The sequence below is a fragment of the Thamnophis elegans genome, chromosome 7, assembly GCF_009769535.1.
Source record: "Thamnophis elegans isolate rThaEle1 chromosome 7, rThaEle1.pri, whole genome shotgun sequence".
In the NCBI taxonomy this organism is placed as follows: domain Eukaryota; kingdom Metazoa; phylum Chordata; class Lepidosauria; order Squamata; family Colubridae; genus Thamnophis; species Thamnophis elegans.
In genome coordinates, this window is record NC_045547.1 from 33568738 (window position 1) to 33594106 (window position 25369).

A 25369-nucleotide genomic window follows, 5' to 3' on the forward strand; every position below is an offset into this window, starting at 1 on the left:
ACTGTGCCAAATTTCAGCAAGGGCAATCTCGGATGTCATCCAGAAATTCATGTAAAGGCAGAACTCTTAGGTAGTATACAAAAAACAATATTACTGCCAGATCAATGACTGAACAGTACTGAAAAACAAAAGACAAATCCTATCAGAGAAAAACCATGGGTATTGTGCTTCCCTCCTTCTCAGCAAATAACTCTGACATCTTGAAAGCATCCATTACTTTTATTTATTTGCTTTGATTAATAAAACACACAATTCAATCACAGGGACTCACAACTCAACTATAGTCCAATTCCAAAGACAAGTTGGGTCTGGCTAATAAGAATGTTGACAGCAGCTGTGTTTTAACAGGTTATGAATGTTTTTGTTGCAATGTGTATTTGCCAAGTATAATGGTTCAAAATATCTATTTCATAAAACTCTTCTTGCCACAAATATAGTTTTCTGCATGTAAAAGAGAACTATGTATTTAACAGACATTAATGAAAGGGAACTTAAGTTATTGCTAGATAAAAGAGGAGCCTGAACTAATATAGGAAAAGAAGAAAATGCCCTGGCGGAGGATAAGAATCTGAAATCCATGATTAAAGCAGATCTTTGGGAACATTTCTTAACAGTAATCTCTAAAAGACTGCTATAGGAATTTTGAAGACATGAAACAAGCTATAAAAATCAGGGTTCAGGATACAAGGTCCACTAATTCTGCCTATCTGTCCAAATATCTATTAGTTGGATTTTATTCATATTAACTAATATCAGTGGCTTTCTGATCAGGATAATGATTCAGGAGCATATATTAAAGATTCGGGATTGGGCGGCATACAAATCTATTAAAATTCAAATTCAAATTCAAATAATCTAAAAGCTGATAAAAAAATATGGCAACAAAGTTATTAAACATTTTCTAACTTGAATTTGTTAAGATTATCCATTCAGAAATTGTGTGGGATGTAAGATTTAATAAGTATTTGTTTTCATTCTTCTGGTACATCGATCCACAATATTAAATAGAAAAGATTTTGAATTTCTATAATCCATACATTTGTGGGACATCAAAGCTTGGGAAATCTCCTAAACAATCCAGAAGCATAAGTACTAAAGGCAAGCTGGAAGAAACTACACTGTCAGCTAATCAGGACTGCAATGATTGCATGTCATTTTAACTGAAAGGATTTCTCCAACACGGTGATTACATTTTTGACTGGCTGTATGAATATCGTAATGAACGAGGATATTGTTTTTATTACGATATTTATTCTGCCAGTTAAAAGGTCAGTAGTGGAAATGTTGAAAAATTGAGCCGTAAGCAGAGCTTTACCCAGGAACATTCAAAACGGGCATCTTAGCTAGCTCATCTATATCCATAACATAAAACCAAGAAAACAGCAGTATTGCAAGCACAAAAGTAGGTACAGGAGTGTAGATAAAACCCACCCAAAAATCAAAATTGTTCTTTCACCTACTTATTATCCATGTTATATTTGGGGATACTTTGCCCTAACTCAGCTCTATGCATTTAAATCAGCACTGTATTTGGTCAGAAGAAAAAGAAGAAACCAGTTAAACAAGTTACCCACAATTATTGAAAAAAATACGTTCTGGGAATAGAATTTTTCATTCCCTGCCAACAATGGATAAAAAGAGACAACTTAACCTCAATAGTAGAAATCTGATTTTTAAAATCTGTTTCTCCACTCCAAACCTCTTCAGTTGTTTTTTGTAACATCAAAAAGGATGGGAAAACATTATTGGAATTGCCCACAGGGAGCTGTGGATTTCAGATTCAAGGCTCTCTGGAAGTGAAGCCTCTCAGTAATTGCTCATCTGTGTTAATCTGGGAGAGACTGATTATCCCCGATTAAGAAGAGAATATACCAGTAGAAAAACCAACATAGTTAACCCTTTCCCAGTTAGGTTAGGAAATGATTGAACTAAAAAATAAGTGTTTTAAAATGAAAGCAAGCCCTTATTAACTTCATTATCAAAAACTAGTTACAGGAATATAATGGACACATTGCATAGGTTTAACAAAATAGTTACAGTTAAAAGTGCAGGTACTCTTTGACTTATGGCTATTGAATCTGGAATTATTGTATGTCATGCTAGTCATTAAGCTGATCATCATGTGACCGCACCCAATTTTATTATCTTTTGGAGAGTAGTTGTAAAGCAAACAGGGTGTTCATTAAGTGAATGCACGCATGGTTAAGCAATTGTTTGCTGGGCATTTTTTGGTTGAAAATGAAAGTAAATGCCTATCCTGGCAAAAAATATCATAAATTGCAGTCACGTGACCATGGGATACTGCAAATAACTGTAAATAAGAGCTGGTTGCTGAGTGCCCAAAATGTGATCATGTGACTGTGCGGGAAACTTAGGAACTTTGAATCCTGTTGTAAGTACATTTTTGGAGATACGTTGTAACTTCAAGCATTTGCTAAGGGACCAGTCATAAGTCAAGGACTACCTATGCTTATGATTATTCACATACTTCCACCATAAGTGATTCCTCAAGTTGCTCCCTAAGATCATGATGTGTAGAGAAAGAAGACAGAATGATTAAATTTTAGAGTTTATGAACTCTTTTGTCCCAAATGTTATATACTAACTATAATAACAAATCTAACAGGATAATTGTTAAAAACTAATTCCCAAATATAAATACTATTTCCACTCCCACATCTGATGGCACCCTTTCAACAAAATATAAGAATTCTCAAATTATTACCAGCCCAACAAACAAAGCTCTACATTTATTTCTTTTTCAGGGATAGTGCCGTCTCATTCTTGAAATATAAATCTTTTTTACTTTCCCACTCCTAACTCTAATTCTTTGTTGACTTCTTCCTCATTTTTTAATCCTCTACTCTTTTCAGCAGTTTTCTCTCAGGAGTTTCAAATGTTATTTTTTCAATCACCTAGGTAACCAACTTTCTGCTGCATTCTCTGGTGAATTTATTTATTGTTCTATTATGCATTATCTTTCCTATATCTAGTAAGCCTTCTAGGAATGCCGTCTTGAGCACCTGAAAAATCATATAATGAATAATTTTCATTTGAAGTGAGCCCACACAAAATTTCTTATAGTAATTAATTTGTACATATAGTTCCTGACCTATGACCACAATTGAGCTCAATATTTCTGTTGCTAAGCAGGACAATTGTTTTGCCCCATTTTATGATTTTTTCCCCACAGTTGTTAAGTGAATCACTGCAGTTGATACGTTAGTAGCATTGTTGTGAAGTGAATCTGGCTTCTTCATTGACTTTGCATGTCAGAAGGTCATAAAAGATGATCACATGACCACAGGACACTGGAACGGTCATAAATATGAGCCAGTTGCCAAGGGTCTGAATTTTGATCGCATGACCATAAGGGGTGCTGCTATGGTCATAAGTGTGAAAAATAATTTTAAGTCACAGTTTTCAGTGCCACTGTAATTTCGAATAGTCACTAATTGAATGGTAATAAGTCGAGGACTACTTGTATAATGAGAACACTGAATTTGTTTTGAGTTTTGTGGGAAATCTGTTCATAGTTACAGTAATATTGACATTACTCTTTGAAAGATTTCAGCATATTTAGGTACTATTCAGTCATAAAGTTCACACATAATACTAAACCATAATTTGTTAAATAAGTCATTACGGGGGAGCGTTCACATACTACAGCAAAACATAAGCCATGGTCTACAAATCAGAGAGCTGGGATTCATTCAACACAGTAAATCTATATTATGTCTTATTTTGAAGTGTAAAATAAACTAGTGACAGCAGATTATTGGCTTGCTAAAAATTAGTGCAAAGGTAGGAACATTTGAATCAGGATCAGTAGTGGGTTTCAAAAATTTTTAGAACCTCTTCTGTAGGTGCGGCCTGCTTTGTGGGGGTGGCTTGCCAGCCATATGATCAGGTGGGAGTGGCTTGCCAGCCATGTGACCGGGTGGGAGTGGCTTGCCAGCCATGTGACTGGGTGGGCGTGACCAACTTGTAAAATGTGGTGAAACTCACTTAACAACGTTCTTGCTTAGCAACCAAAATGTTGGCTCAGGAACTCTGGCATTGAAGTGTGCAAGTCTTAAAGCTGTCAAGTTACAAGACCCTTGCACTCCTAACCCTTTAGAAAAAAAAAAACCTCAGGGGTGTTCAAACTTGACAGCTTTAAGACTTGTGGACTTCAACTCCCAGAATTCCTCCTCTCACTCTGCATCTTGATGATGTGCGGACGGGTGGGAGGAGGGAGCTAGAACCAGTTCTAAATGGCACTGTAGATTTGTGGAACCTCTTCTATAGAAGAGGTTAGAACTGGCAGAAATCCACCTATGACCAGAATGATCCCTTTTTAAAAAAAGAAAAGTTATTAATTTACAGCTAATCCCATCAATGGAAAGAGAGAGAGAGAGAGAGAGAGAGAGAGAGAGAGAGAGAGAGAGAGAGAGAGAGAGAGGGAGGGAGGGAGGGAGATAGTAGTTCTAAGACTAAGCCTATATATGCTTGAAGCCTATATATGCTTGTAGTAAAATACAGATAAAATACTTTTCTTGCATTGGATATACATAGATAATCCTTGACTTATGACTAGTTGCTTAACAACTGTTTGAAGCTAAGACAGACAAACTCCCTTCTCTAAAAAGTTACTACTCCGAAAATATCCCATTTCAGAGTTATAACCACTGCAACACCCCCATGGTCATTTTCCCTTACAACCAACTGCAGAAATGCTGCAGCACATTCCTCCTGGTTTATATCTCCCCATCCCATTCTACGAGGTTCCCACTTTGTCCCTCATCATTCCTGGGCTACATCATTGCATCCCAGAAATGACCGCCATTTTCAAAGCAGACACAATTCATTGCGCTTGTGCCAAACTGATGTCCATTTCTGGGATGCAGCCATATGACACAAGAACCAAGCAGTCCACTCTGCTTCCCTAACATGGTCTGCAAAGCCCTGCAGAATATTTCTGTAAAGAAATCTCTTTTGCATCCTCTATTCTTATTTGTAAGAGTATCTTTTCTGCTGTTTTCATAATTCTGCCCTCTCACTGAAAGAATTCAGTCCATGCATTCAACTTTTATATAATTTCTGGAACGCTGCAAAGCTTCCCACCACCAAATCAAGGAAGCCTCTGCCTGGGCTGAGAAGGATATCTTAATTCCAGAATTGTTCTTTTTATAATTAAACACAAGGATTAGCATCCAGACAAACAGACACTTTTCATACTTTGGGGGCTTTTTCCTGTCCTGATTCCAATACTATCATGTTGCTTTTTCTCCTTAGGAATTTAGTGATGTTTGTCCATATAACAATTCCAAATTATTTACATTCTTGCATCATGCTGTTCTGAGTAAATCATATTTCAGCAGGGCCAAAGACTTATTTAATTCGGAACTGTTTCTGTCTCAACTGTTTTAATCCAAATGGGGATGCAGCCTGTTTGAAAAGTCCCACCCACAGTGCACTGTTTTCAGAATCTCTGCAGGGAACTCTGGGATAAGTGCCCAGAAAGTCTGTAAACGGAATCTAAAATTACTTTTAAGTAAGACAATCCAAATGTGAATGCAGAGCAAGCCCCTAACAGTTTTCACCACACCATCTGCATTCAAGATGTGGCTACACAGCTAGTTGAATTTTCTAGGGTCACCCAGCCTCTTATAGCTTTATCCACAATATGCACTGAATCACATGTTATTTGGACTGACTTGCATAATTTCAGACAACATAATGAGATGTACAGTTAATGATAAAAGAGAAGGAAAGGAAATGGAACTAGTTAACTATTTTTTTAAAATTTATATCATTATAAATGATATAAATTTTTAGCAATGGGGCATTCAAGGCAGTTCACAAGAGAAAATAAAAATATAGCAAATACCTCACTGGAACAATATTTCAACAGATGATCTTAGTGTCTTAAATTATTCTATTTATATACAGTATTTGGACTCTCATAATGTTGTATATATTGGTGAATAGTTATCAATTAGTATTGCTCCACAATAGTTAATGTATATAGTGACATACCTATAAATCTAGTTACAATCCAGCAGCTCACAGTTCAGAAAGTTTAAGATTAGCGGAGAAGCATCTCTTGGTTGATCTTCTAGACAATGTCATTCCTGCAAACATGTCAAGAGTAAGGGTAAAATTTGTTCATTATTTGGATTTCAGTTTCAACGTAATACAACAAAAAGGTTTAAAAATCAAACTGTTTGGGATAAGAAACATTCATTTCAGTTTCACAAGTTTTTAGGAAAACAAAAGTACTGGATTTTTTTAAAAAAATGCTATTGTCTGGAGCCACTGAAACAATTTTTGACAATTATCTTAAAAAGGCTATTAACTTCACTTCTCTATTCATCCACCAGCTTTCAGAATGAATATACTGTATGTATGTGTATATCTCTGTGTACAACTACTATCTCTGTGATAATTCAGTTTTCATTAGTAAAATGTCAAGTTTCATTAAGCAGCAAGTTAAAAAACCCTGTCATGTTCACTGAATAAATAGACATTTCTATACAACAAATGATTGGCATAAAATCCCCATTAATGTCACAGGGAGAAGCCATGGTTGATGTACTCAAACCAAGAACATTGAATTTTTTTTTGTTGCAAACTCTTCAAATCTTAAGATTTTAGCCACACTAGATTCCAAAAGAAGAAAGGATGGGAAAAATCAAGTTAGAAATTTGATTGCCTTGAGGAGGAAACAATCACTAGAGAGCACATTTTAGGAAGTTGAAAGTTGGAAGTGACTAATTTTACATATCACAATTAATGAACAACTTCAAGAGAAAATTCCGTCAGATCAAAACTAGAACTATATAACATTTCCAAGCAGATATGCTTGGAAAACAGAAACTGAAAATTATGCAGCTGAGAGCAGAATTTGATGTTTTACATCAGGACCAGGAATATCTAAGAAGAGATACACCCAAGAATTCCAAACAAATCACTATTTGGAAAAACAATACTAAATGAGATCATGTTGGCAACAAAAACTGAAAAGCAGATTGTGGAAGATCTGAAGTCATCAAGATATCACTTTGTTACTCTGGACTGAATATCTTAGCTTCTATAGCTATACAAAAAAAAATTATGTGATTTGTGAGCATATTTTAGAATTTATTGAAATTGATACAATAGCTGAACAAATGTGATTTTTGTTTTGCTAGTAAGTATATGTTAATTGCTATAGTTGACATGAGAAGTCAGGGTCAATATGAAAGAAAAAACAGGAATGCAAACATCTGTGTATTTTTCTCTGCCCTAATTCATCAATTGCAATTTTGAAGCAAAATCTAGAAACATCATCTCTATCACATAAACCACTAAGTACCACATGATGCGAAGTTAAATGGAGATAATATAGCCTATCAAACATCAGAAAAATGGCATAAGGAAATGCAATCACCAGAAATGCACATCAACTTCACATTTTAACGTGGCTTAATGTTGTGGCATGACATACTTATTGGACTAAATGTGGTAAACAAAAGGTTCCCAAATGTTAATCTTGAGCAATGAACAGCAGAACAAGACAGTCATATCTGTTAGATTACCCAACAGCTAATGGGGTTGCAGAGTTACAAGATGTAGTAGGAGTTTTCTTACACTGTATTATGCATTCCCCACCCCATGCCCATCAACTTCTTTTAAACAGTTTTAGAACTCTCAATTAATAAAGAATGTAATTAAAATAGCTCCCAAGCAGCCATTTTTCTTTTAAAAAGCAGCTAAACTAACAGCAGACAAAGGACTGGGATATTTGCAGGACTGCTTTCTTCCAAAAATATCTGCCTGCCCCACCTGCTTCAACAGGAAGGGTATGCTCCGGGTTCCACTTTTAAATATTGTTCTCTTGTGGAACCTAAGAAGCGGGGCTTCCTCTATTTTCTGGAACTATCTGCCCTTCCACCACACACAACCTTCAACTTTGCCTGCCATTAGAAAAGCTATTAAGACCTGGTTTTTTCCTCAGGTGTTTGGGTCCAGTTGGGTGGATTCTTGTTTTGATTGTCTATCTCATTTGGTTGTCCTTTTCTATATTACATACTAGGTCGAGTTTTTTACGATTAAATTGTTATTTTTGTTCATTTACTGTCACATTGAGTTGGGTGGTCATGTAAACCCACAAAATAAATAAATAAATACACAATGCAAGCTCCATTTATAGATGTATGGTCAATGTTTGCATCTCCTTCTTCTTCCCATGTAGCACAATAGATTACGGGCATTACATTTTCATATTGGTAGGAAGAGTACATAGCTATGGGTTTTTGTGATAACTGATCTGTTTGTTCTCCAGAAGTTTTTCTCTGACTTGACAAATCGAGCCCTGATTCTTAAGATCAAACAGCTGATCTGGCTCCATTGTTGTTGTTTTTAATTCTATAAAAACAGAAGAGCCTCCTGGTCCAGATAGTCATATATATACACCAGGTAAAAAGCCAGGTAAAAACTTAGTAGAGTGTACAATTGGATTCTTTCCTAAACATGTATACTAAAACTTTGACATCTTCTGCATGAGATTGCAGACTGCATTCTGACAATATATTCTAAACATTCTTGAAATATGAGAAGGCACCTCTGGAATCACCGAAAATATGTATTAGTATGCCACAGGATCAGAGGTGGTTTCAGCCAGTTCTGACAGGTTCTGCAGAACTGGTAGCAGAAATTTGAATAGTTTGGAGAACCAGCAAATAGGCTGGCCCTGCCCCCGCTGTCTCCCAGCAGATCTTCTTTTGTTGCCCTGCACAGAAGAACAGAACTAGAAAGCAGGTTAGTGGAATGGGGAAGGAATGGAGATTTTGCATTATCCTTTCCTTGCCATGCCCACAAAGCCATGCTACGTCCACAAAGCCACGCCCCAAAAAAACAGAGAGTATTTCTAGGCTTTATTTTCATTGCATTTAATTAGTTGGTCATTGGGCATTTCAATTCCCTCACATGCAGTGATTTTGCCCCTTTTTATGGATACAGTGGCACATTTTTCCATGCCAAACTGCATTGAAATATCGGTGCTGAATACTTGGACTGTGTTTGTCAATGATTGGATTTCTATTTCTGACTTTCCATAGAGTTTCAAATCATCCATATATAGTAAATGCGAAATTTTTTCAGCTTCTTTGGCTGTTTGGTAGCCTAATTTCATTTTTTTTAAAGATTACTGATAGTGGGATCATGGTGGTCCCACTATCTCATAGTGGGATAGTGCGATGATGAAGAGGTGAAAGTGAATCACCCTGGAAAATTCCTCGCTTGATATTAACCATTCCGTAGATCTCATTCCCTACTGCCAACTCAGTTCTCCATTGTTTCATCGCCTTTTCAGTAAAGGATGTTTATTATTATCCAATTGTATCACAGCGGCCAGTTGTTTCGCCAGATTTGGCATTGGTTACTAGTCAGGCCTCACCCAGGGACCTAGGATGTCGTAACGTATTTTCGTAATATGCGTGCAGATCCAAGCAGTGCGGCTTTTTGCATTTGACTGATGGTGATTTTGTCAATTTTTAACTGTTTTAAATATAATTCCAGTGCTTTTGGAATAGCACCCAGTGTGCCAATTACCACTGGAATTACCACTGCTGGTTTGTGCCATAGTCGTTGAATTTCAATTTTTAAGTCCTGGTATTTTGCGATTTTTTCATGTTCCTTCTCGGCGACCCTGCTATCACCTGGTATTGCGATGTCTATGATTGTGACCTTATTTTTCTCAACCAGTGTGATGTCTGGTGTATTATGCGCCAGTATTTTGTCTGTTTGTATGCGAAAATCCCACAAGATCTTGACCATCTGATTTTCGGTGACTTTTTCAGGCTGATGTTCCCACCAGTTTGTTGCTGTTTTAATATTATAATTTTTGCACAAATTCCAATGGATCATTTGTGCTACTGAATTGTGCCGCAATTTATAATCAGTCTGCGTGATTTTTTTACAGCAGCTGAGTATGTGATCAACAGTTTCATCAGCTTCTTTGCAAAGTCTGCATTTGGCATCATCAGAGGATTTTTCGATTTTGGCCTTAATGGCATTTGTGCGGATAGCTTGTTCTTGCGCAGCCAGGATTAGTGACTCTGTTTCTTTCTTTAATGTACCTGTTGTTAACCATAACCAAGTTTGTTCACTGGCCACTTTATCTTTTATTTTTTCCAGAAATTGGCCATGCAGTGCTTTGTTCTGCCAACTTTCCATTCTTGATTTTATCACATCTTTTCTGTATTCTTGTTTCGTCTGTTGGGCCTTCAGTAGATTTTTGTTCTTTACTTCGATTAATAGATGTTCTTGACTTTCTTTTAAATAATCAGCCAGTGCATGTTTTTCTTCTTCAACTGTTTGCTTCACTTGTAATAATCCTCTGCCCCCTGATTTTCGGGGCAGGTATAGTCTATCAGTATCACCACGTGGATGTAAACTGTCGTGCATTGTCATTAGATTATTATTATTATTATTATTATTATTATTATTATTATTATTATTATTATCCTTTATGTATAATCCAAAGGGATTGCTAATCTTCCTTACATGGGTACCATTCAATATTCAGATCCAATTATACTCATCATCACTACACATTGTATACATTAGTAACATTATCAATTATTTATTTAAACTATATCTATTGTCAATAAATTTCACTAAGTTTAACTAGTTTTAAATTATATTCTTCCATCTATCAACCTGTATCTTTCCAATAGCAAAACAATCTCATATCTTCTGCCATTTGTGGTGCCAGTCCTCTAATCATCTCCTTGATCAACTTTGTATGGATTCCTTCATGGTATTGGAGCCCTTCATGGTATTGGATCTGGGTACTTGAGAGACCGCCTGCTGCCAATTACCTCCAACAGACCTATTAGATCCCACAGATTAGGTCTCCTCCGAATTCCATCTACTGGCCAATGCCGATTGGCTACCACCCAGAGGAGGGCCTTCTCTGTGGCTGCTCCGGCCCTCTGGAACGAGCTTCCCGTGGAGATTTGGACCCTCACCACCCTTCAGGCTTTCCGCAAAGCCCTTAAAACCTGGTTGTTCCGACAGACCTGGGGATGACGGGTGCCCCGCCCCCGCTTGAATTGTGTGGTTGTTGAGTGCCTTTTTAAATTGTTTGTAGCTGTTTGTCCGTTGTTTTTCCTTCCTGTTTGTATTCCCCCCCCTATTTTGGTTTGTAAGCCGCCCTGAGTCCCTACAAATACAAATACAAATTCCTCTTAGCAACTCCTTGCTTATAAGATCTTTCATGTAATCTTGATGCCCTCTTTCTGTTTCCTTAGTCATCTTATCTTTGATTGTCAGCAGTGTTATCAATGCTTTTGCTAATAGAATTTATCTCTTTAAATCCACAGATTCTTTGTTTTTTTCTTCTTCTGTATCTTGGTCTCTGGGATAAATTTCCTCTCCATTTAATTCCTCTTTCAGTATTCCATTCTTTCCATTTTCAGAGACAAACCAATCACCATAAATATCAGCAGATTTAATCTCTTTATATTCATTTTCCACTTCAATTTTTTGAGTTTTAACCACCACATTTTTCATTTGATAGACATTCTCAACTTCTTCATCATATTTTGCTGTTATATGCTCTAAGTCTTCCAGCTTCTTCTCTATCCTCTCATATGTATTTGATAATTTCTATATTTCTGAAAGTATCTTTTGCAAGCTTAAAATTTCTGTTTGCTTTTGAAATTGTGCCATTCTCTCCAGCTAACAAACACAGCTGCTCTAGTTTGGAAGGTTAATAAAATTAAACATAGATTCACAAAAATGTTTGTTTTCACTTTTCTCTGGTTAAAGATATAGTTCAAAGGGACATCTGTATGATTCCCTTCTTATCACTCTCTATAACCAAGCAGTGAGACCTTTTAGTGCCAAGACAAAACAATCAGTGAAAAAAACCAAAGTGTTCCATTTCCAATACACAAACCTTCCAGCCTCTGAGTAGCAGTGTTATTGTTGCAAATTTCCTTATTTCTTTTTGTATCTTTTTTGTATTTCAAATTAGAAAAAAGAGCCCAATTTTAAATGGGTTAGGAGAACACCCACAGTATTGAAAGAGGAAAATTTTAGTCATAGGTTACAGAGAATAATAAAAGAAAAAAATAGAAGAAAACTTAATCCATTCATTTTAAAAGGCTTGCATAAATTCCATCCATGAAGATAGCATTTAAAAAGTAAGATAACCACTGTCCAAAACCATTCTAAATTTAATTCTGCCGCTTGATTCTTCTGTTCTCCAATTTAAATTAATTTTAAGTTTTTTATAGGCAGTCTCTTTTTAAAACAGTAAAAGTTCCTCACCAGCTGGAAACACTTTCTCTTTCCGCATCCTTCTGTTTTGGAGCCGCCCCGACTTCGTCAGCCTTGGCTGGATTTTTTGTCACCGGCTTGAAGAACTTCTCTTGCATCGATCAGGGACTTTGCGATGTCCCTGAGATCAGCAAGACGTATTCTTCCTGTTCACCATCTCTTTGGGACGGTTTAGGTCCAAATGGACCACCCAGCGGCAAAAGTATCGGCTGTGGTCTCGGAGCATCGAGACCGCACGTCCGTACTGTCGCGCTGTTGGCGCCTCCTCATTTATTTTAATATTTTTAATCTCATTGTAAAAAGAGAATGTAGGGAGTGTAGAAGAGCATAGAAGAGAATTCAGATGACTTTCAGGTAGGAGCAGAATAATAAACAAGCATTCTGCTTAGTTAGAGACATGTTACTAGAATTCTGAAGGCAAAATGATTTACAGGTTCACAGTTCTTCCATTATTATACTGTAGCTGTTATAATGTAATTATGTTTTACCAGAGTTTATTCTGTATGGATTTAACTCTTCAAATATTATGAACAATTAAAAAAAACACAAAACACCCATGTCTAGGTGTTGTACTAAGTGGTGGCCCTATCTTCATGTCAGGGCAACAACTTTTGAAGTGCAAGTATTAGTAACACAAAGAACTTGCTTTTGAAACCAATTATTCTTTTGCTCTTTTTAAAATGCTGCTATGCTGTTACTATGGCCAAACAGGAAGAAATAGTGCAGGGGACATAAGAAATGTCACTTCTTGGAGTATCATTGATGTCTCAGTAACAGAAGAAATGCATAAGCAGAAAAACCTAAGTTAAAAAGAACACTTTTTGACTGCCCCAGTTTCTTTAAAGTGCTATTAGAATGGATAGACAGATACAATAACAATTACAGTTTCTGCTTCAAAGAGTGATTTTCTTCATTCCCTCAAGGAGCCAAACAATTGAATCACATATCAATACACATCTTTGTATATCTTGGTATCTTGCTGCATTGATTGTTCAGTGAACATATATACAAAAAACTGTTTTTGCACTAATCAACTAGAGACGTTTTTTAAATGTATAAAATAAAAAATTCTTAAGACTGTATTTTGATAAAACAAAGGGAAGGCAGAACAAGCATTTTTCACTGGCAACATATACCAAATAGATTGATTGTGCCTATATTAATAATTTTGAAATTAAACAAAATCTATATAAACACCTAGCACTTTTTTACACCCCCCCCCCAAAAAAAAACCCAAGAAAATGGGACTGCTCAGTGGTTTTTTATTTACACAATGACATTGTATCTTCCAATATTCAACCTGCTCCTGTCATTCTAAAATCCTGCAGAGTTGAAAATATGCAAAGCTGCAGGAAAATAATGTCCATAACAGTCACCACTTTCTCCGGAACTTAAAGAAGAATGTAATGGAAAACAATATTTAGGCCATATTCAAACATCTGTAGTCAAAATGGAAGTCAGTTTGGGTGAGACCCTTTCATATCTAAATGATGAACAAGATAACATGAAACTCATGAATAAATGCAACTGTTTATTATTTGCATTTTTCAGTATTCTATTTCACTCTCCTTGTTAAAGTGAGGGGATAGCTTCCTCCATTCACTCTTGTGCTGCTTCAATCATTATGCTCTTCCATTACTGGCAAAGCAGTTTCACAGATTCAAAATGGCTGACAAAAACATTCTCAAAGAGAGCACAGCATAAAAGCAGCAATTTACTGTAAGAAATTACATAGTGCACAGGATGGACCAGCTAAAGTATTTTTGATAAATTCTATCAGTCTTCAGTTGTGGCTCATCAGCAACATGACTATTTTATCTTGAAATCACTTTTTGTCGCTCTCATTTAGCATAATGCATGAAAAGCTGCACTAATTCAGATTTATTCTGTCTCCCCATTTAATGTCTTTCAAGCAACATAAAGCACGTTCGGAAATAAAAATTGATGCATGACTAATGCACACCACTAGTATGCTGGCACAAAACTGACAATCTAGCAAAGCTACCTACTACACTTGGCTTTTATTTCTATGCACCCACACCAATTAACTCCCAAAAGCTTTTTGGAGAACAGGCATTTCAGTTTGCAATCAATTTTTTAGGGTATCTAGTAGTTCCTTCTTTAGTTCAGTATGAATATATGCAGATCTCTTTACAAAAAAAAAAAAAAACCCACTGGGATCATCTGAACAAATTATCAACCTGCAGATTGAAAAGTTATTTTTTTAGTCCCTCAAGTATCACTGTTTTTGCTTGTTGCTTATAACGTGGTGTTGGAAGAAATGTCCTTCTGGGTTCGGCTCCAAGTGGGGAAAAAGACACTGGAGACACGGAGGCTGCTTGGAAAGATGGTTTAATGGTGGACAGGATCACATGGCTTGAGTCCTGAACAGAAAAGATGATCACATGCTTCAATGTTGGTGGAGAAGAAGAGAAGGAAGGGCTGAGATGCTGAGTCCCTGGTTTTATGCCCTCTCTGGCCTTTGATCTTGAGCTTGTATTCCGATTGGTTGTCAGACTCCCATGGGGCCATGCAGGGACAACTCTTTAGACTGTGTTTTCAATCCAGATTTGGTTGAGTTCTCAGATGCCATGTGGTGAGTAAAGGCTGATCATGCCTTAAGCCCATCACCTTGGAGCTGAAGAGGAAAACTCTTTATTATGTAAAGGGACTTTCTTGGGCATCTTAATGGCGTATTGACAAAGGGGGATGGGCAGGAAGCTGTAGGAAGTAACTCTGTCTTTGAAACATGTTTCTTTCTTTTTCACATCCAGGAAAATATTCTGCTTTTTCAATATTTCCTAGGATATTTCATTTTTCTGGGAGAGGGCTGGGTGATAACTTCCTACAATCCCTCCTTTTGTTTCCCCAAAACATGTGAGTGAAACACAGATGTTCTTGACAAAAGATTAAAATTGGTCAGAGCAGGGAGACTTAATTTTTCTGATGGAAAGGCATTGAGAGAAACAGCAGAAGAATGCATTCAGTGGCTCCCAGAGAGCTTTCAACCATGAAGGTCTACCAGCCAGGGCACAAGTTCTGGAAAGAGATTTACAGTATCCAATTTTCCATGCCAATTAATATCAGATATCACTTTCTATGAGCTTCCAGACAGGTTTCAAGCAAGCAGAAGTCCCACAATTATTCACAGCCATGCTTTTCCTTTAAGTTATAGGCTGCCCATTTCTAAGGGATGGTTCTTGAACCTGCCCTAGCTCTTATTTTAGTGAGGCCAAATTGAGTTTAGCTAGTGTGCAATCCAAGCTATTTAGTATTTTTAAAATTACACACAATGAGCCCAGGGACTCCTACTCATGAGACCACCAGTGCAACATATCCTGCTTTACCAGGTAACTGGGCAGCATCATTTGCGAGTCAGTCAGGGTTTGGGTTTTGGAGATCCTTTCTGCTAGCTCTTCAAGTGGGGGAATTGCCTGAGGAGAATTGACCCCCATGGGATTAACAGGGAGATATCACTGCTTGGGCTTTAATGCCAGGGCAAAAATCAACCTAGCTTTGTGTGGAGGTAAGTCAAGGAGATACTTTCAATCTAATTCTGAATGGATTCTGTGTGTGTGTGTGTGTGTGTGCGCGCGCGCGTGTGTGTTTGTGTGTGTGTGTGTGTCTTTGTGTGTGTGTGTAGCTGCTTCTACAATACAGAAAATACAGACATTTTGGACAAAATTTCCCTCCCACTAGATAGAAATCTAAGGTGTTCAGAACTTGCTGGGCTAGCCATTCTCAAATACAATTCTTACATGAGTACATTAAACTGATTACAATATAAATGAGACAAGAAAGAAAACCTTACAATGAATTTCTGTGAAGGAAGTAAAGAAAGAAAACTTTACAATTAATTTCCACCCTCCCCCATAGTCTTTACAGCTGTCTTCTGGGAATTGAAAAGAGTCTTTGGGTCTTTACTTCTTTATCTCATGTCTGCCAGGGTGGCATGCTTGGTTTGGTGGTAAGGCTGGTGAGTCAGGCTTCACTCTGGTTGCTGTGATGACCTTCAGTGGAGGACTGGATTCAAACCCAATTCCTGGCTCAAATGGATGGAAGGTCTCCTCAGGAGGCATCTGGATCCATGTGCTCTGCTCATCTGTGCAGGGCTGAAAGACATGAGAACAAGGTCCCCTCCCCCACAGAAAAGGCATTGTTGGAGGATTAGAGGTAAGGGTGTGTGTGTGTGTGTGGGTAGATAGCTTGCAGGCAGAGTTTGAAAAAAAAAACCACCAGTATTGCTGGTAACATTATTGGGATATCACAGATGAGAAATGGGGTCTTGATTCACATGCTTCAAGAAAGATGAACAGGTAAAATCATTTAAACACACAATAAATGCAAGGATGAAACTTTTCTTGTAAATGAACTTAAAACATTTCCTGGGTTGTTAATAAGGTACAGGGAAGAAGAGTTGGCCATGGCAAGTTGGCCATAGTGGCCCATTCCATTCAAAAACATAGGTATACCTATGTAGATTCTTGGAGCAGAATATAAACCCAAATAATACATTAAAAAATGAAGCAACAATAGTACTTTAGTAAAGGCAACAGTTAAACTGGAGCTGAAAATAATAAGAAAAGAGCACAATTGCTAATTTAACAAGTTATTTATAAGGCAAATGGAGAAGCATCCTTTCCAAATTACTAAATTGGCAAGGCATCCATGCAAGAAAGTTGTTGAAAGCTGGCATCCTGTTAATACAGCAGTGTGGTTCATGAAGAAGAAAATCCAAGAAGAAGAAATAAGAAATATTGTAAGGTGCCCTGAATCATTGGATACGAGATGGACGGCAAATAAATTTCATAATAATTAAATAAATAAACCTGCAAGATGGACATTTACACTGAATATTTAACCTCAGAAACATGACAAGTATCATTGGAAAAGACAAGACACGAAAATAATGATTAATTAAGAGGGGAAAGAAAATGTATATGTGGAATGTAATTACAAAGTGTAAGGAATAGATTAAAATCTAAAATATTACATTAGAATAGAGGTTTTTCCCCTTCCTTACAGCAAGTGTTTTTCCCCTTCACTTTTTCCTGGATAATGGACATAATGTAAATATATGCTAGTCATAATATGCATATACAGGTAGCACTCAATTTACAATGAGTGATTTTAGAAGTTAAGACGGCATGAAAAAAGTGACTTATGACTGGTTTTCTTAAAAATCCCAATGAGGAACAACAAAGTGCAATTAAATTGAGGAAATTATTATACAAAAAAAATTGAATCTTTGCTCTTTCTCCAGTTTGTTTCACTTCTTTGATATTCTGGACCATCTGCAAATTTGTTCACAGTGTAGCAATGCTGGCTACTATTGACAAAAGCTCTCTGTACTTTACAGAAACACTATGTATTAGAAACAATATTTAACAGTTTTCTCCTCTATATGTGCTTTCATACAATTCTATTTCCTTCCAGAACTTCATTCCACCTCTTGAACAGCACCTTTGTAATCTAGTCTTCTATAAAAGTTCTCAATATTCAAGTTCCAATTTGGTTAAATGGACTATAGAAGCAGAAAGCCAGCTGCATGATAAAGTGAAAAGGTTTACTGTATGTTGAGTGCAACCCCCAATTTATATTCCTTTACCAGTTTTCTGTCAACTTAACTTGTTAGCATGCATCATTTGGAGCATGCCTAGCCTAGCAAGTAGTAGTCACACAATGTATCAAGCACCAATATAAGAAAGAAGACAAAGAAAGCCCTATTAAACATATACTGTTGATATTGTAACTGGGCAGAGAATGAGCAATAAAGCTACAATGGGAACATCAAGCCAGTCCATGAAGGTAGTTCCTCAAAGTGTGTACATGTAGTCCTCAACTTACGACCATAATAGAGCCCAAATTTCCATTGCTAAGCAAAAAAGTGGTTGTGAGTTGTATCCGTTTTACAACCTTTTTGCCATAATTTGCTGTAGGAGATTACCAGGATGAGTCCAAAGGATGGGCTCAAATGCATCATAAGTCACAAGTCCCTGTCCACTTGCAAGAGATCTAAGTCCAGCTCACCTTAAATGCCTTTTTATTCCCACTTATTTCCCTTGACCATTAGTAGGTCAGATTTGTGTAGAAAGCTTAATCTTACAATAAAATTTTATACTCATTTAAACTCCCTGAATCTCCTGATTTCCCTGACAGTTGTTAAGCAAATCACTGAAGTGACTCATGTGAAGCTACCTTCTTCCATTGACTTTGCTCATCAGAAGCCAACTGGGAAGATTTCAAATGGTGATCACATAACCCTAGGCAGTGCAGCTGTCATAAATACATGCCAGTTGCCAAGTGCCCAGATTTTATAACGGGGCCATGGGGATGCTGCAAACAGTCATAATTGTGAAAATCTGTCATAAGTCACGTTTTTCAGTGCTATTGAAACTTCAAATGGTCAGTAAACAAATGGTTGCAAGTTGTATATGTTTATTTGAGTTATAGATAGCACACACATACTTCACTCCAGAGACTCTGGATTGTATATCAAATCAAAGGAATAATGTAATAAAAAGCCATAAAACCGTAACCAATAATCAACAGCAATGGCATGGATCTTCCTGTTGTTGTGATCCTCCAGTGGCCAGCAGAACTGGTGGCAGACTCAGACAGTGAGGGGGTTGGGGAGGAATATGGGCCAGTCCTAGAGTCTGGGGAAGGCTATGATGAGTGCTCTGCATCAGAGGCAGAGATGGTGCCAGGGCCGTCCAACAGTTATCAGCTGCCTTCTGAGTTGGATATCAGTGGGGCAGAAGAACATCTAGAGCTTGTTCCCAATGTGCGCATGCGCAGAGCTGCTAGGAGAAGGCAACAGCTAAGGAACAAGGGGCGATTTGGGAGTAAAGGCACAGGTGGATGGTGAATGGCCCCTCCCATAGGGAATAAAGGAGCGAAAGGGGAGGTGAGTTTGCAGGAGACAATAGGTTCAATTCATTAGGGTGAAGATCTGTTCCTGGTTTCTTGCCAAGTAATTGCTACTACAGAGGGGTGTTTGGGAGATATCTTCCTGGCAACTCTCCAAGCCTGATAAAGGTCTGTAGTTGTGAAATCTCATGAAAGACTGTTGGCCGGGACCTTGTTGGAGAGGAATTCCCTTTAACCTAAATAAAAGAGGTTTTATTGGGACGAGGAGTTAGCTTCATGATCTTAGGAAGCCTAGGTCAGAATACCTGTAGTGATTTAATTGTCAAAGATTTTAACCATTCTCCACAAGGCTAAAAGACTGGAGCCGTTCTTGCCTCAAGAAGTAGAGGGAAGGATGGAACAGCCACCAAGAATGCTTGTCTCCATACTCTCTCCAATCACACTTCTGAAAGGAGTTCAATAAATGCTCCCTATTAACCCAAAATGGGCAGGTAGATTTATTTGGAATAGGTAGTCTCTAAAATACCCAGAGACCAGTTTAGTGGAAGTCATTAAGGCACCATGCTAGAAACCAGAAGACTGTGAGTTCTATTCCTACCATAAAGCCACTTGAGCGATGTTGGGCCAGCCATTCCCTTTCTCAGCTCTAGCAAGCAGGCAGTGGAAAGCCACTTCTAAGATCATGCCAAGAAAACTGCAAGAACAGTTGCCAGGAGTCAACACTGACTCAGAGGAGGCTCATCAGATTAAATATCCAGGTACTGAACTAAACATGTAGTCCTCGACTTACAAAAGTTCATTTAGTGATGGCTGAAAGTTACAACGGCACTGAAAAAAGTGACTTATGACCATTTTTCACAGTTATCACCTTTCCAGAATCCTCATGATCGTATGATCAAAATGCAGATGCTTGGTGACTGGTACATATTTATGACTGTTGCTATGCCCCAGGGTCATGAGGTCCCTTTTGATGTCCTTCTGACAAGCAAAGTCAGTGGGAAAGCCAGATTCACTTAACAACTGGGTTACTAACTTATCAACTGCAGTGATTCACTTAACAACTGAGGCAAGAAAGGTTGTAAATGGGCAAAATTCACTTAATAAGTATCTCACTTAACAACAGAAATGGGACTCAATTGTGGTCGTGAGTTGAGGATTACCTGTATAGGGCTTTGTAAGTAATAAATGTAAATTGCACTTGAAAATGGAGTGTGGTATTAAAGGTATTATCGCAGATGTAAGCTGTTATTATTATTGTTGTTGTTTTGTTACAGTCACCCAGATGTTCAGACTGGATCTGGCATTTTTATCCACCTATTGTCCTTACCAAGGACTGGGATAGGCAGATGTTAATGTTTTATGGTGTGAGAGGGGCTACAAGGGGATGCCCTTGAAAAACTCCTGTAACATTCAACTGGTCCAGAGTACAGTAATGTGGACAGTGATAAGCATGCCTTGGAATGCCCATGTAACACCTCTACTTTGTGAGCTGTACAAATTGCCAGTTTGCTTCCAGGTGTGATTCAAGATAACAACCATTTCCTACAAAACCCTACATGAGATAGGGCCTAGTTATTTGATGAGCCACCTATCTCCCATAATATCTACCTCATCAATTCAATCTAACAAATTGGTGGGTTCCAGGTTCCTTCAATTTAACAATGCAATGTATCAGCATCCCAAAAATATTTTCTTCTTTGATTCAGCACCTGCTCTCTAGAATAAGGTTCTTCCCAAGATTCAGATGGCTCCCTCCCCATTAGCATTTTGGAGAGCCTTGAAGACTTGGCTTTTTGCCCAGGCTTTTTGCTACAGTGGTTGAAACCCCTTCTGAGCAGTGACGTGCGGTGAGGTTTATGGCTGGTGAGGCACTGACACAGGGGTTTCAAATTTTTTTAGACCTGTGGACTTCAACTCCCAGAATTCCATAGCCAGGCATGCTCAGTTCCGATTTAAAGCGACAGCATTTTTTCTCCTTTGCGAAATAAGTTTTCCTTCATTCTTTTTTTTCTCCCTCCCCCTCCTTCCTCCCTCTCTCCCTCCCTCCCCCCTCTCTCAAACAGACACATGCACACAGAGAAGTTGGATCCCTCTATCACTCACTCACTCTCAAACAAACACAAACACAGAAGTTGGATTGGATATATTTTCCAATTTTTCACTGGTATGGTGAGTGCATGGGATTGCTAGTGATAGAATGAATGATCCCACTTTTATTATTCCATTTTGCTGTATTTTTGTGTTTTAATTACCACGTGGGGACTGACTGAGTGAGTACATGAGTGTGACTGATTCGGAGGGCCTGCCGGGGAATGCGGGAGCCATAGGGGTGGCTGAGGGAACCACGGCCACAGGAGTGGGTCGGGGCATTACGGTCATAACAGGGAGGGGCAGATATGGCGGGGACTTTAGGGCTGGCCATTACCGGGGAAGGAGGGTTCGCTACGTCACAGAGATCCCTCCTTCCAGCCCTATGAGTCCCACTCCGAGGCCAGATGGCGCGGGTAATCAGGACCCTGGTCTCAGGCTGTTGTCGCTAAATGCCAGGTCTGTTGTTCACAAGGCTCCCCTCGTCCGGGACTTAATTTTAGACGAGAGGGCAGACCTGGCATGTATTACTGAAACCTGGCTGGGCACAGAAGGAGGAGTCCCCCTTGTAGAGATGTGCCCAGAAGGATTTCAGGTGCTTCATCAGCCGAGAGCCCAGGGAAGGGGTGGCGGTGTGGCTGTTGTTATCCGGGAGTCTCTAGTACCTCGTAGGGTCCCTGCTCCGGAGCTTGTCGGGTGTGAGACTCTGCTAGTGAAGTTGGACCTCAAGGGTCAAGTGGGTCTGCTGCTAACGTACCTGCCTCCCAACTACGTTGCAGCAGCCCTCCCCTCGCTCCTCGAGTCAGTAGCCGAGCTGGCAATTGAGTTCCCCAGGCTTATGGTTCTGGGGGACTTTAATTTGCCATCGCTCGGTGAACACTCTGATGGGGCGCAGGAGTTCATGGCTTCCATGACAGCCATGGGCTTGACCCAGGTAATTCGGGACCCAACCCACTCAGCGGGTCATATGCTCGACCTCGTATTTCTCTCAGAGCAGTGGATGTGTGATCTTGGTCTGAGGGGTAGTGAGACCATACCCCTGTCGTGGTCAGACCACTGCCTACTGAGGCTCGACTTCCGGAGGCCAAACCCCCACCGTAGGGAGGAGGAACCGACCAGGTGGTTCCGCCCCAGGCGACTGATGGACCCTCTGAGGTTCCAGACGGAGCTTGGGGTTATTCCTGATACCCTCGCCCACAGTTCGGCGGAGACTCTGGCTGCTGCCTGGTACCAGCCGGGACACAAGAGGATTACTTGGCAAACCATCTCTGGGTTGAGTTTCAGGATGTTGCCTCTGGGGATGTGGACAAGGCCATTCGAGCTGTGAGTGCCTCCACCTGTACTCTGGACCCGTGTCCCTCCTGGCTGGTTGCCAACAGCAGTGAGGTGACACGTGGCTGGATCCAGGCGGTTGTAACCGCCTCCCTTCGGGAGGGGCACTTCCCCGCCGCACTTAAAACGGTGGTGGTGAGACCCCTCCTGAAGAAACCATCCTTGGATCCAGCCGTTTTAAATAACTACCGTCCTGTCTCCAACCTTCCCTTTGTTGGGAAGGTTGTTGAGAAGGTGGTGGCCTTCCAGTTTCAACGGGCCTTGGAGGAAGCTAGTTACCTTGACCCCTTCCAGTACGGCTTCAGACCCGGTTACAGCACAGAAACCGCTTTGGTCGCATTGACCGATGATCTCTGGAGGGCCAGAGATGGAGGCCATGCGTCCATCCTGGTTCTCCTTGACCTCTCGGCGGCTTTCGATACCATCGACCATGGTATCCTTCTGCGACGACTGCGGGAGGTGGGGGTGGGAGGCACTGTTTTGCAGTGGTTCTCCTCCTACCTCTCGGACAGGTCGCAGTCGGTGTTGGTCGGGGGGCAGAGATCGTCCCTGAGGCCCCTAAAATATGGGGTGCCGCAGGGCTCGGTCTTATCCCCCCTACTATGTAACATATACATGAAACCGCTGGGCGAGATCATCCGGAGGCACGGGATAAAATACCATCAATATGCGGACGATACGCAATTGTATCTGTCCGCCCCATGCCAACTCAATGAAGCGGTGGATGTGATGAACCAGGGTCTTGAGGCCGTTAAGAACTGGATGAGTGCTAACAAACTGGTACTCAACCCGGACAAGACCGAGTGGCTGTTGTGTTTCCCTCCCAACAATTTGGCTAATGTTCCACCTATCAGGCTGGGAGGTCAAATTCTATACCCCTCAGATAGGGTTCGTAACTTAGGAGTCCTCCTGGATCCACAGCTGACCTTCGACCATCATCTGTCGGCTGTGACCAGGGGGGCATTTGCCCAGGTTTGCCTGGTCCGCCAGTTACGACCCTACCTGAATCGGGAGGCTCTCACAACAGTCACTCGAGCCCTTGTGATCTCTAGGCTGGAATACTGCCATGTGCTCTACATGGGGCTGCCCTTGAAGTGCATCCGGCGGCTGCAGTTAGTCCAGAATGCGGCCGCGCGAGTGATAGTGGGCGCAGCGCGGTTCGCCCACATAACACCCATCCTCCGCGAGCTGCACTGGCTACCTGTTGATCTCCGGGTGCGCTTCAGGGTCCTGTTGACCACCTTTAAAGCCCTTCATGGTAGTGGATCTGAGTACTTGAGAGACCGCCTTCTGCCGATTACCTCCCTCCGACCGATAAGATCGCACAGACTGGGCCTCCTCCAAATCCCATCTGCCAGTCAATGCCGACTGGCGACTACACGGAGAGCCTTTTCTGTTGCAGCTCCGACCCTGTGGAACGATCTCCCCGTCGAGATACGTACCCTCACCACCGTCCAGGCCTTCCGCGCAGCCCTTAAGACCTGGCTATCCCAACAGGCCTGGGGATAAGTCTTCGATTTGCCCCACCCGAGTGTGAATGTTGAATGCAAGTTGTGTTTTTATTACTTTATTTATTTTGTGCACATATTGTTTGTTTTGAATTTCACCCCCCCCCTAATGATTGTAAGCCGCCCTGAGTCCCCTCAGGGAAAAGGGCGGCCTATAAATCCAAATAAACTAAACTAAACTAAACTAAACAATGGCTTGAAAGCAGCTCCTCTGCCATACCACCACCCCCATTCCCCTGCTGCCTTCCGATCCGAGCCTTTGATTGCAGGTGGAGCCATGTTGCCTTTTCAAACTTGTAATCAGTGAAGCTGGGCTTATACACTTTTATTCAGATGTATGTGTGTGTGTGTGTGTGTATGTGAAAAGGCAACGTGGCTCTGCATGCAATCACACCTTTTGAATTCCTCTCCCCTCCCCCCACACACATCTTTTTTAGCTGTTTCAGAGAGGATTTCAGCTCTGCTCTTGCCTGCCATTATGAAAAGAAAAAAAATGTAAAAGGAAAAAGGCATGAGCTCTGAGATCAGACTGAGCTGGTTGATCCCAGAGCCTCTAAAAACGCCCTCTACAGGAGGCAGGAGGACGACGTGCCTCATCTACATAAGGAATTTTTCGGCTTTTAACCCTTGCTTAGCTCTGCTCGAGTGATCATAAAGTCAGACTAAATGAGGCACCTCATTCTCCTGCCACCCCCTGTAGAGGCTTTTTTACACAGTTAAGCACTAAGCAGAGTCATCCACTGTGACTCTGGCAACAACTACCTCAGCCTTTTTCCTTTTACATTTTTTTTTCTTTTCATGATGACAGTGGTGAGGCTCTGCCTCCCCTGACTGCACGTCCCTGCTTCTGAGTACTATTCTGTGTACTCTTTTTTGGTTATTGCCTGGTTTTGCAGTCATTTAACTTCTTTGTCTTTATTGGTATATAATTATATTTTCTGTTCTTATCTGTGAACAATCCAGTCACCAGATGTTGGGTTGTTTGTAAATTTAAATAATCATGAAAATCTTTATCATCTCTACTTTCTATCAGTTGTACTAGATGGAGTGACAGAGTCAAAACCAAAAAATAACTGGAGAACACTAGGCTGGATCATTCTAGGATTCAGATTATTTTACTCCAAACACTGTTTCTCTGTAAGAGATAATCAATACTATTTCATAAACCATGAGTTTATTTTTTATATTATTTTTCTCAACCCAATACATTATATTTCTAGGTTCAAAGCAGTTGCCTTATATTTGTGTAGAACCTA

General features: G+C 39.9%; 1 protein-coding gene across 2 annotated transcripts in view; it reads right to left on the bottom strand.

Annotated features, from left to right (window-relative positions):
- The window catches only part of TCF20 (transcription factor 20), a 167133-nt gene that overhangs the window by 126915 nt on the left and 14849 nt on the right, over positions 1-25369 (bottom strand). For both annotated transcript variants that reach the window (XM_032220891.1, XM_032220890.1), the window contains exon 2: positions 6022-6116. The gene's annotated coding sequence lies outside the window, so the exon portion shown is untranslated. The remainder of the gene's footprint in view (positions 1-6021; positions 6117-25369) is intronic.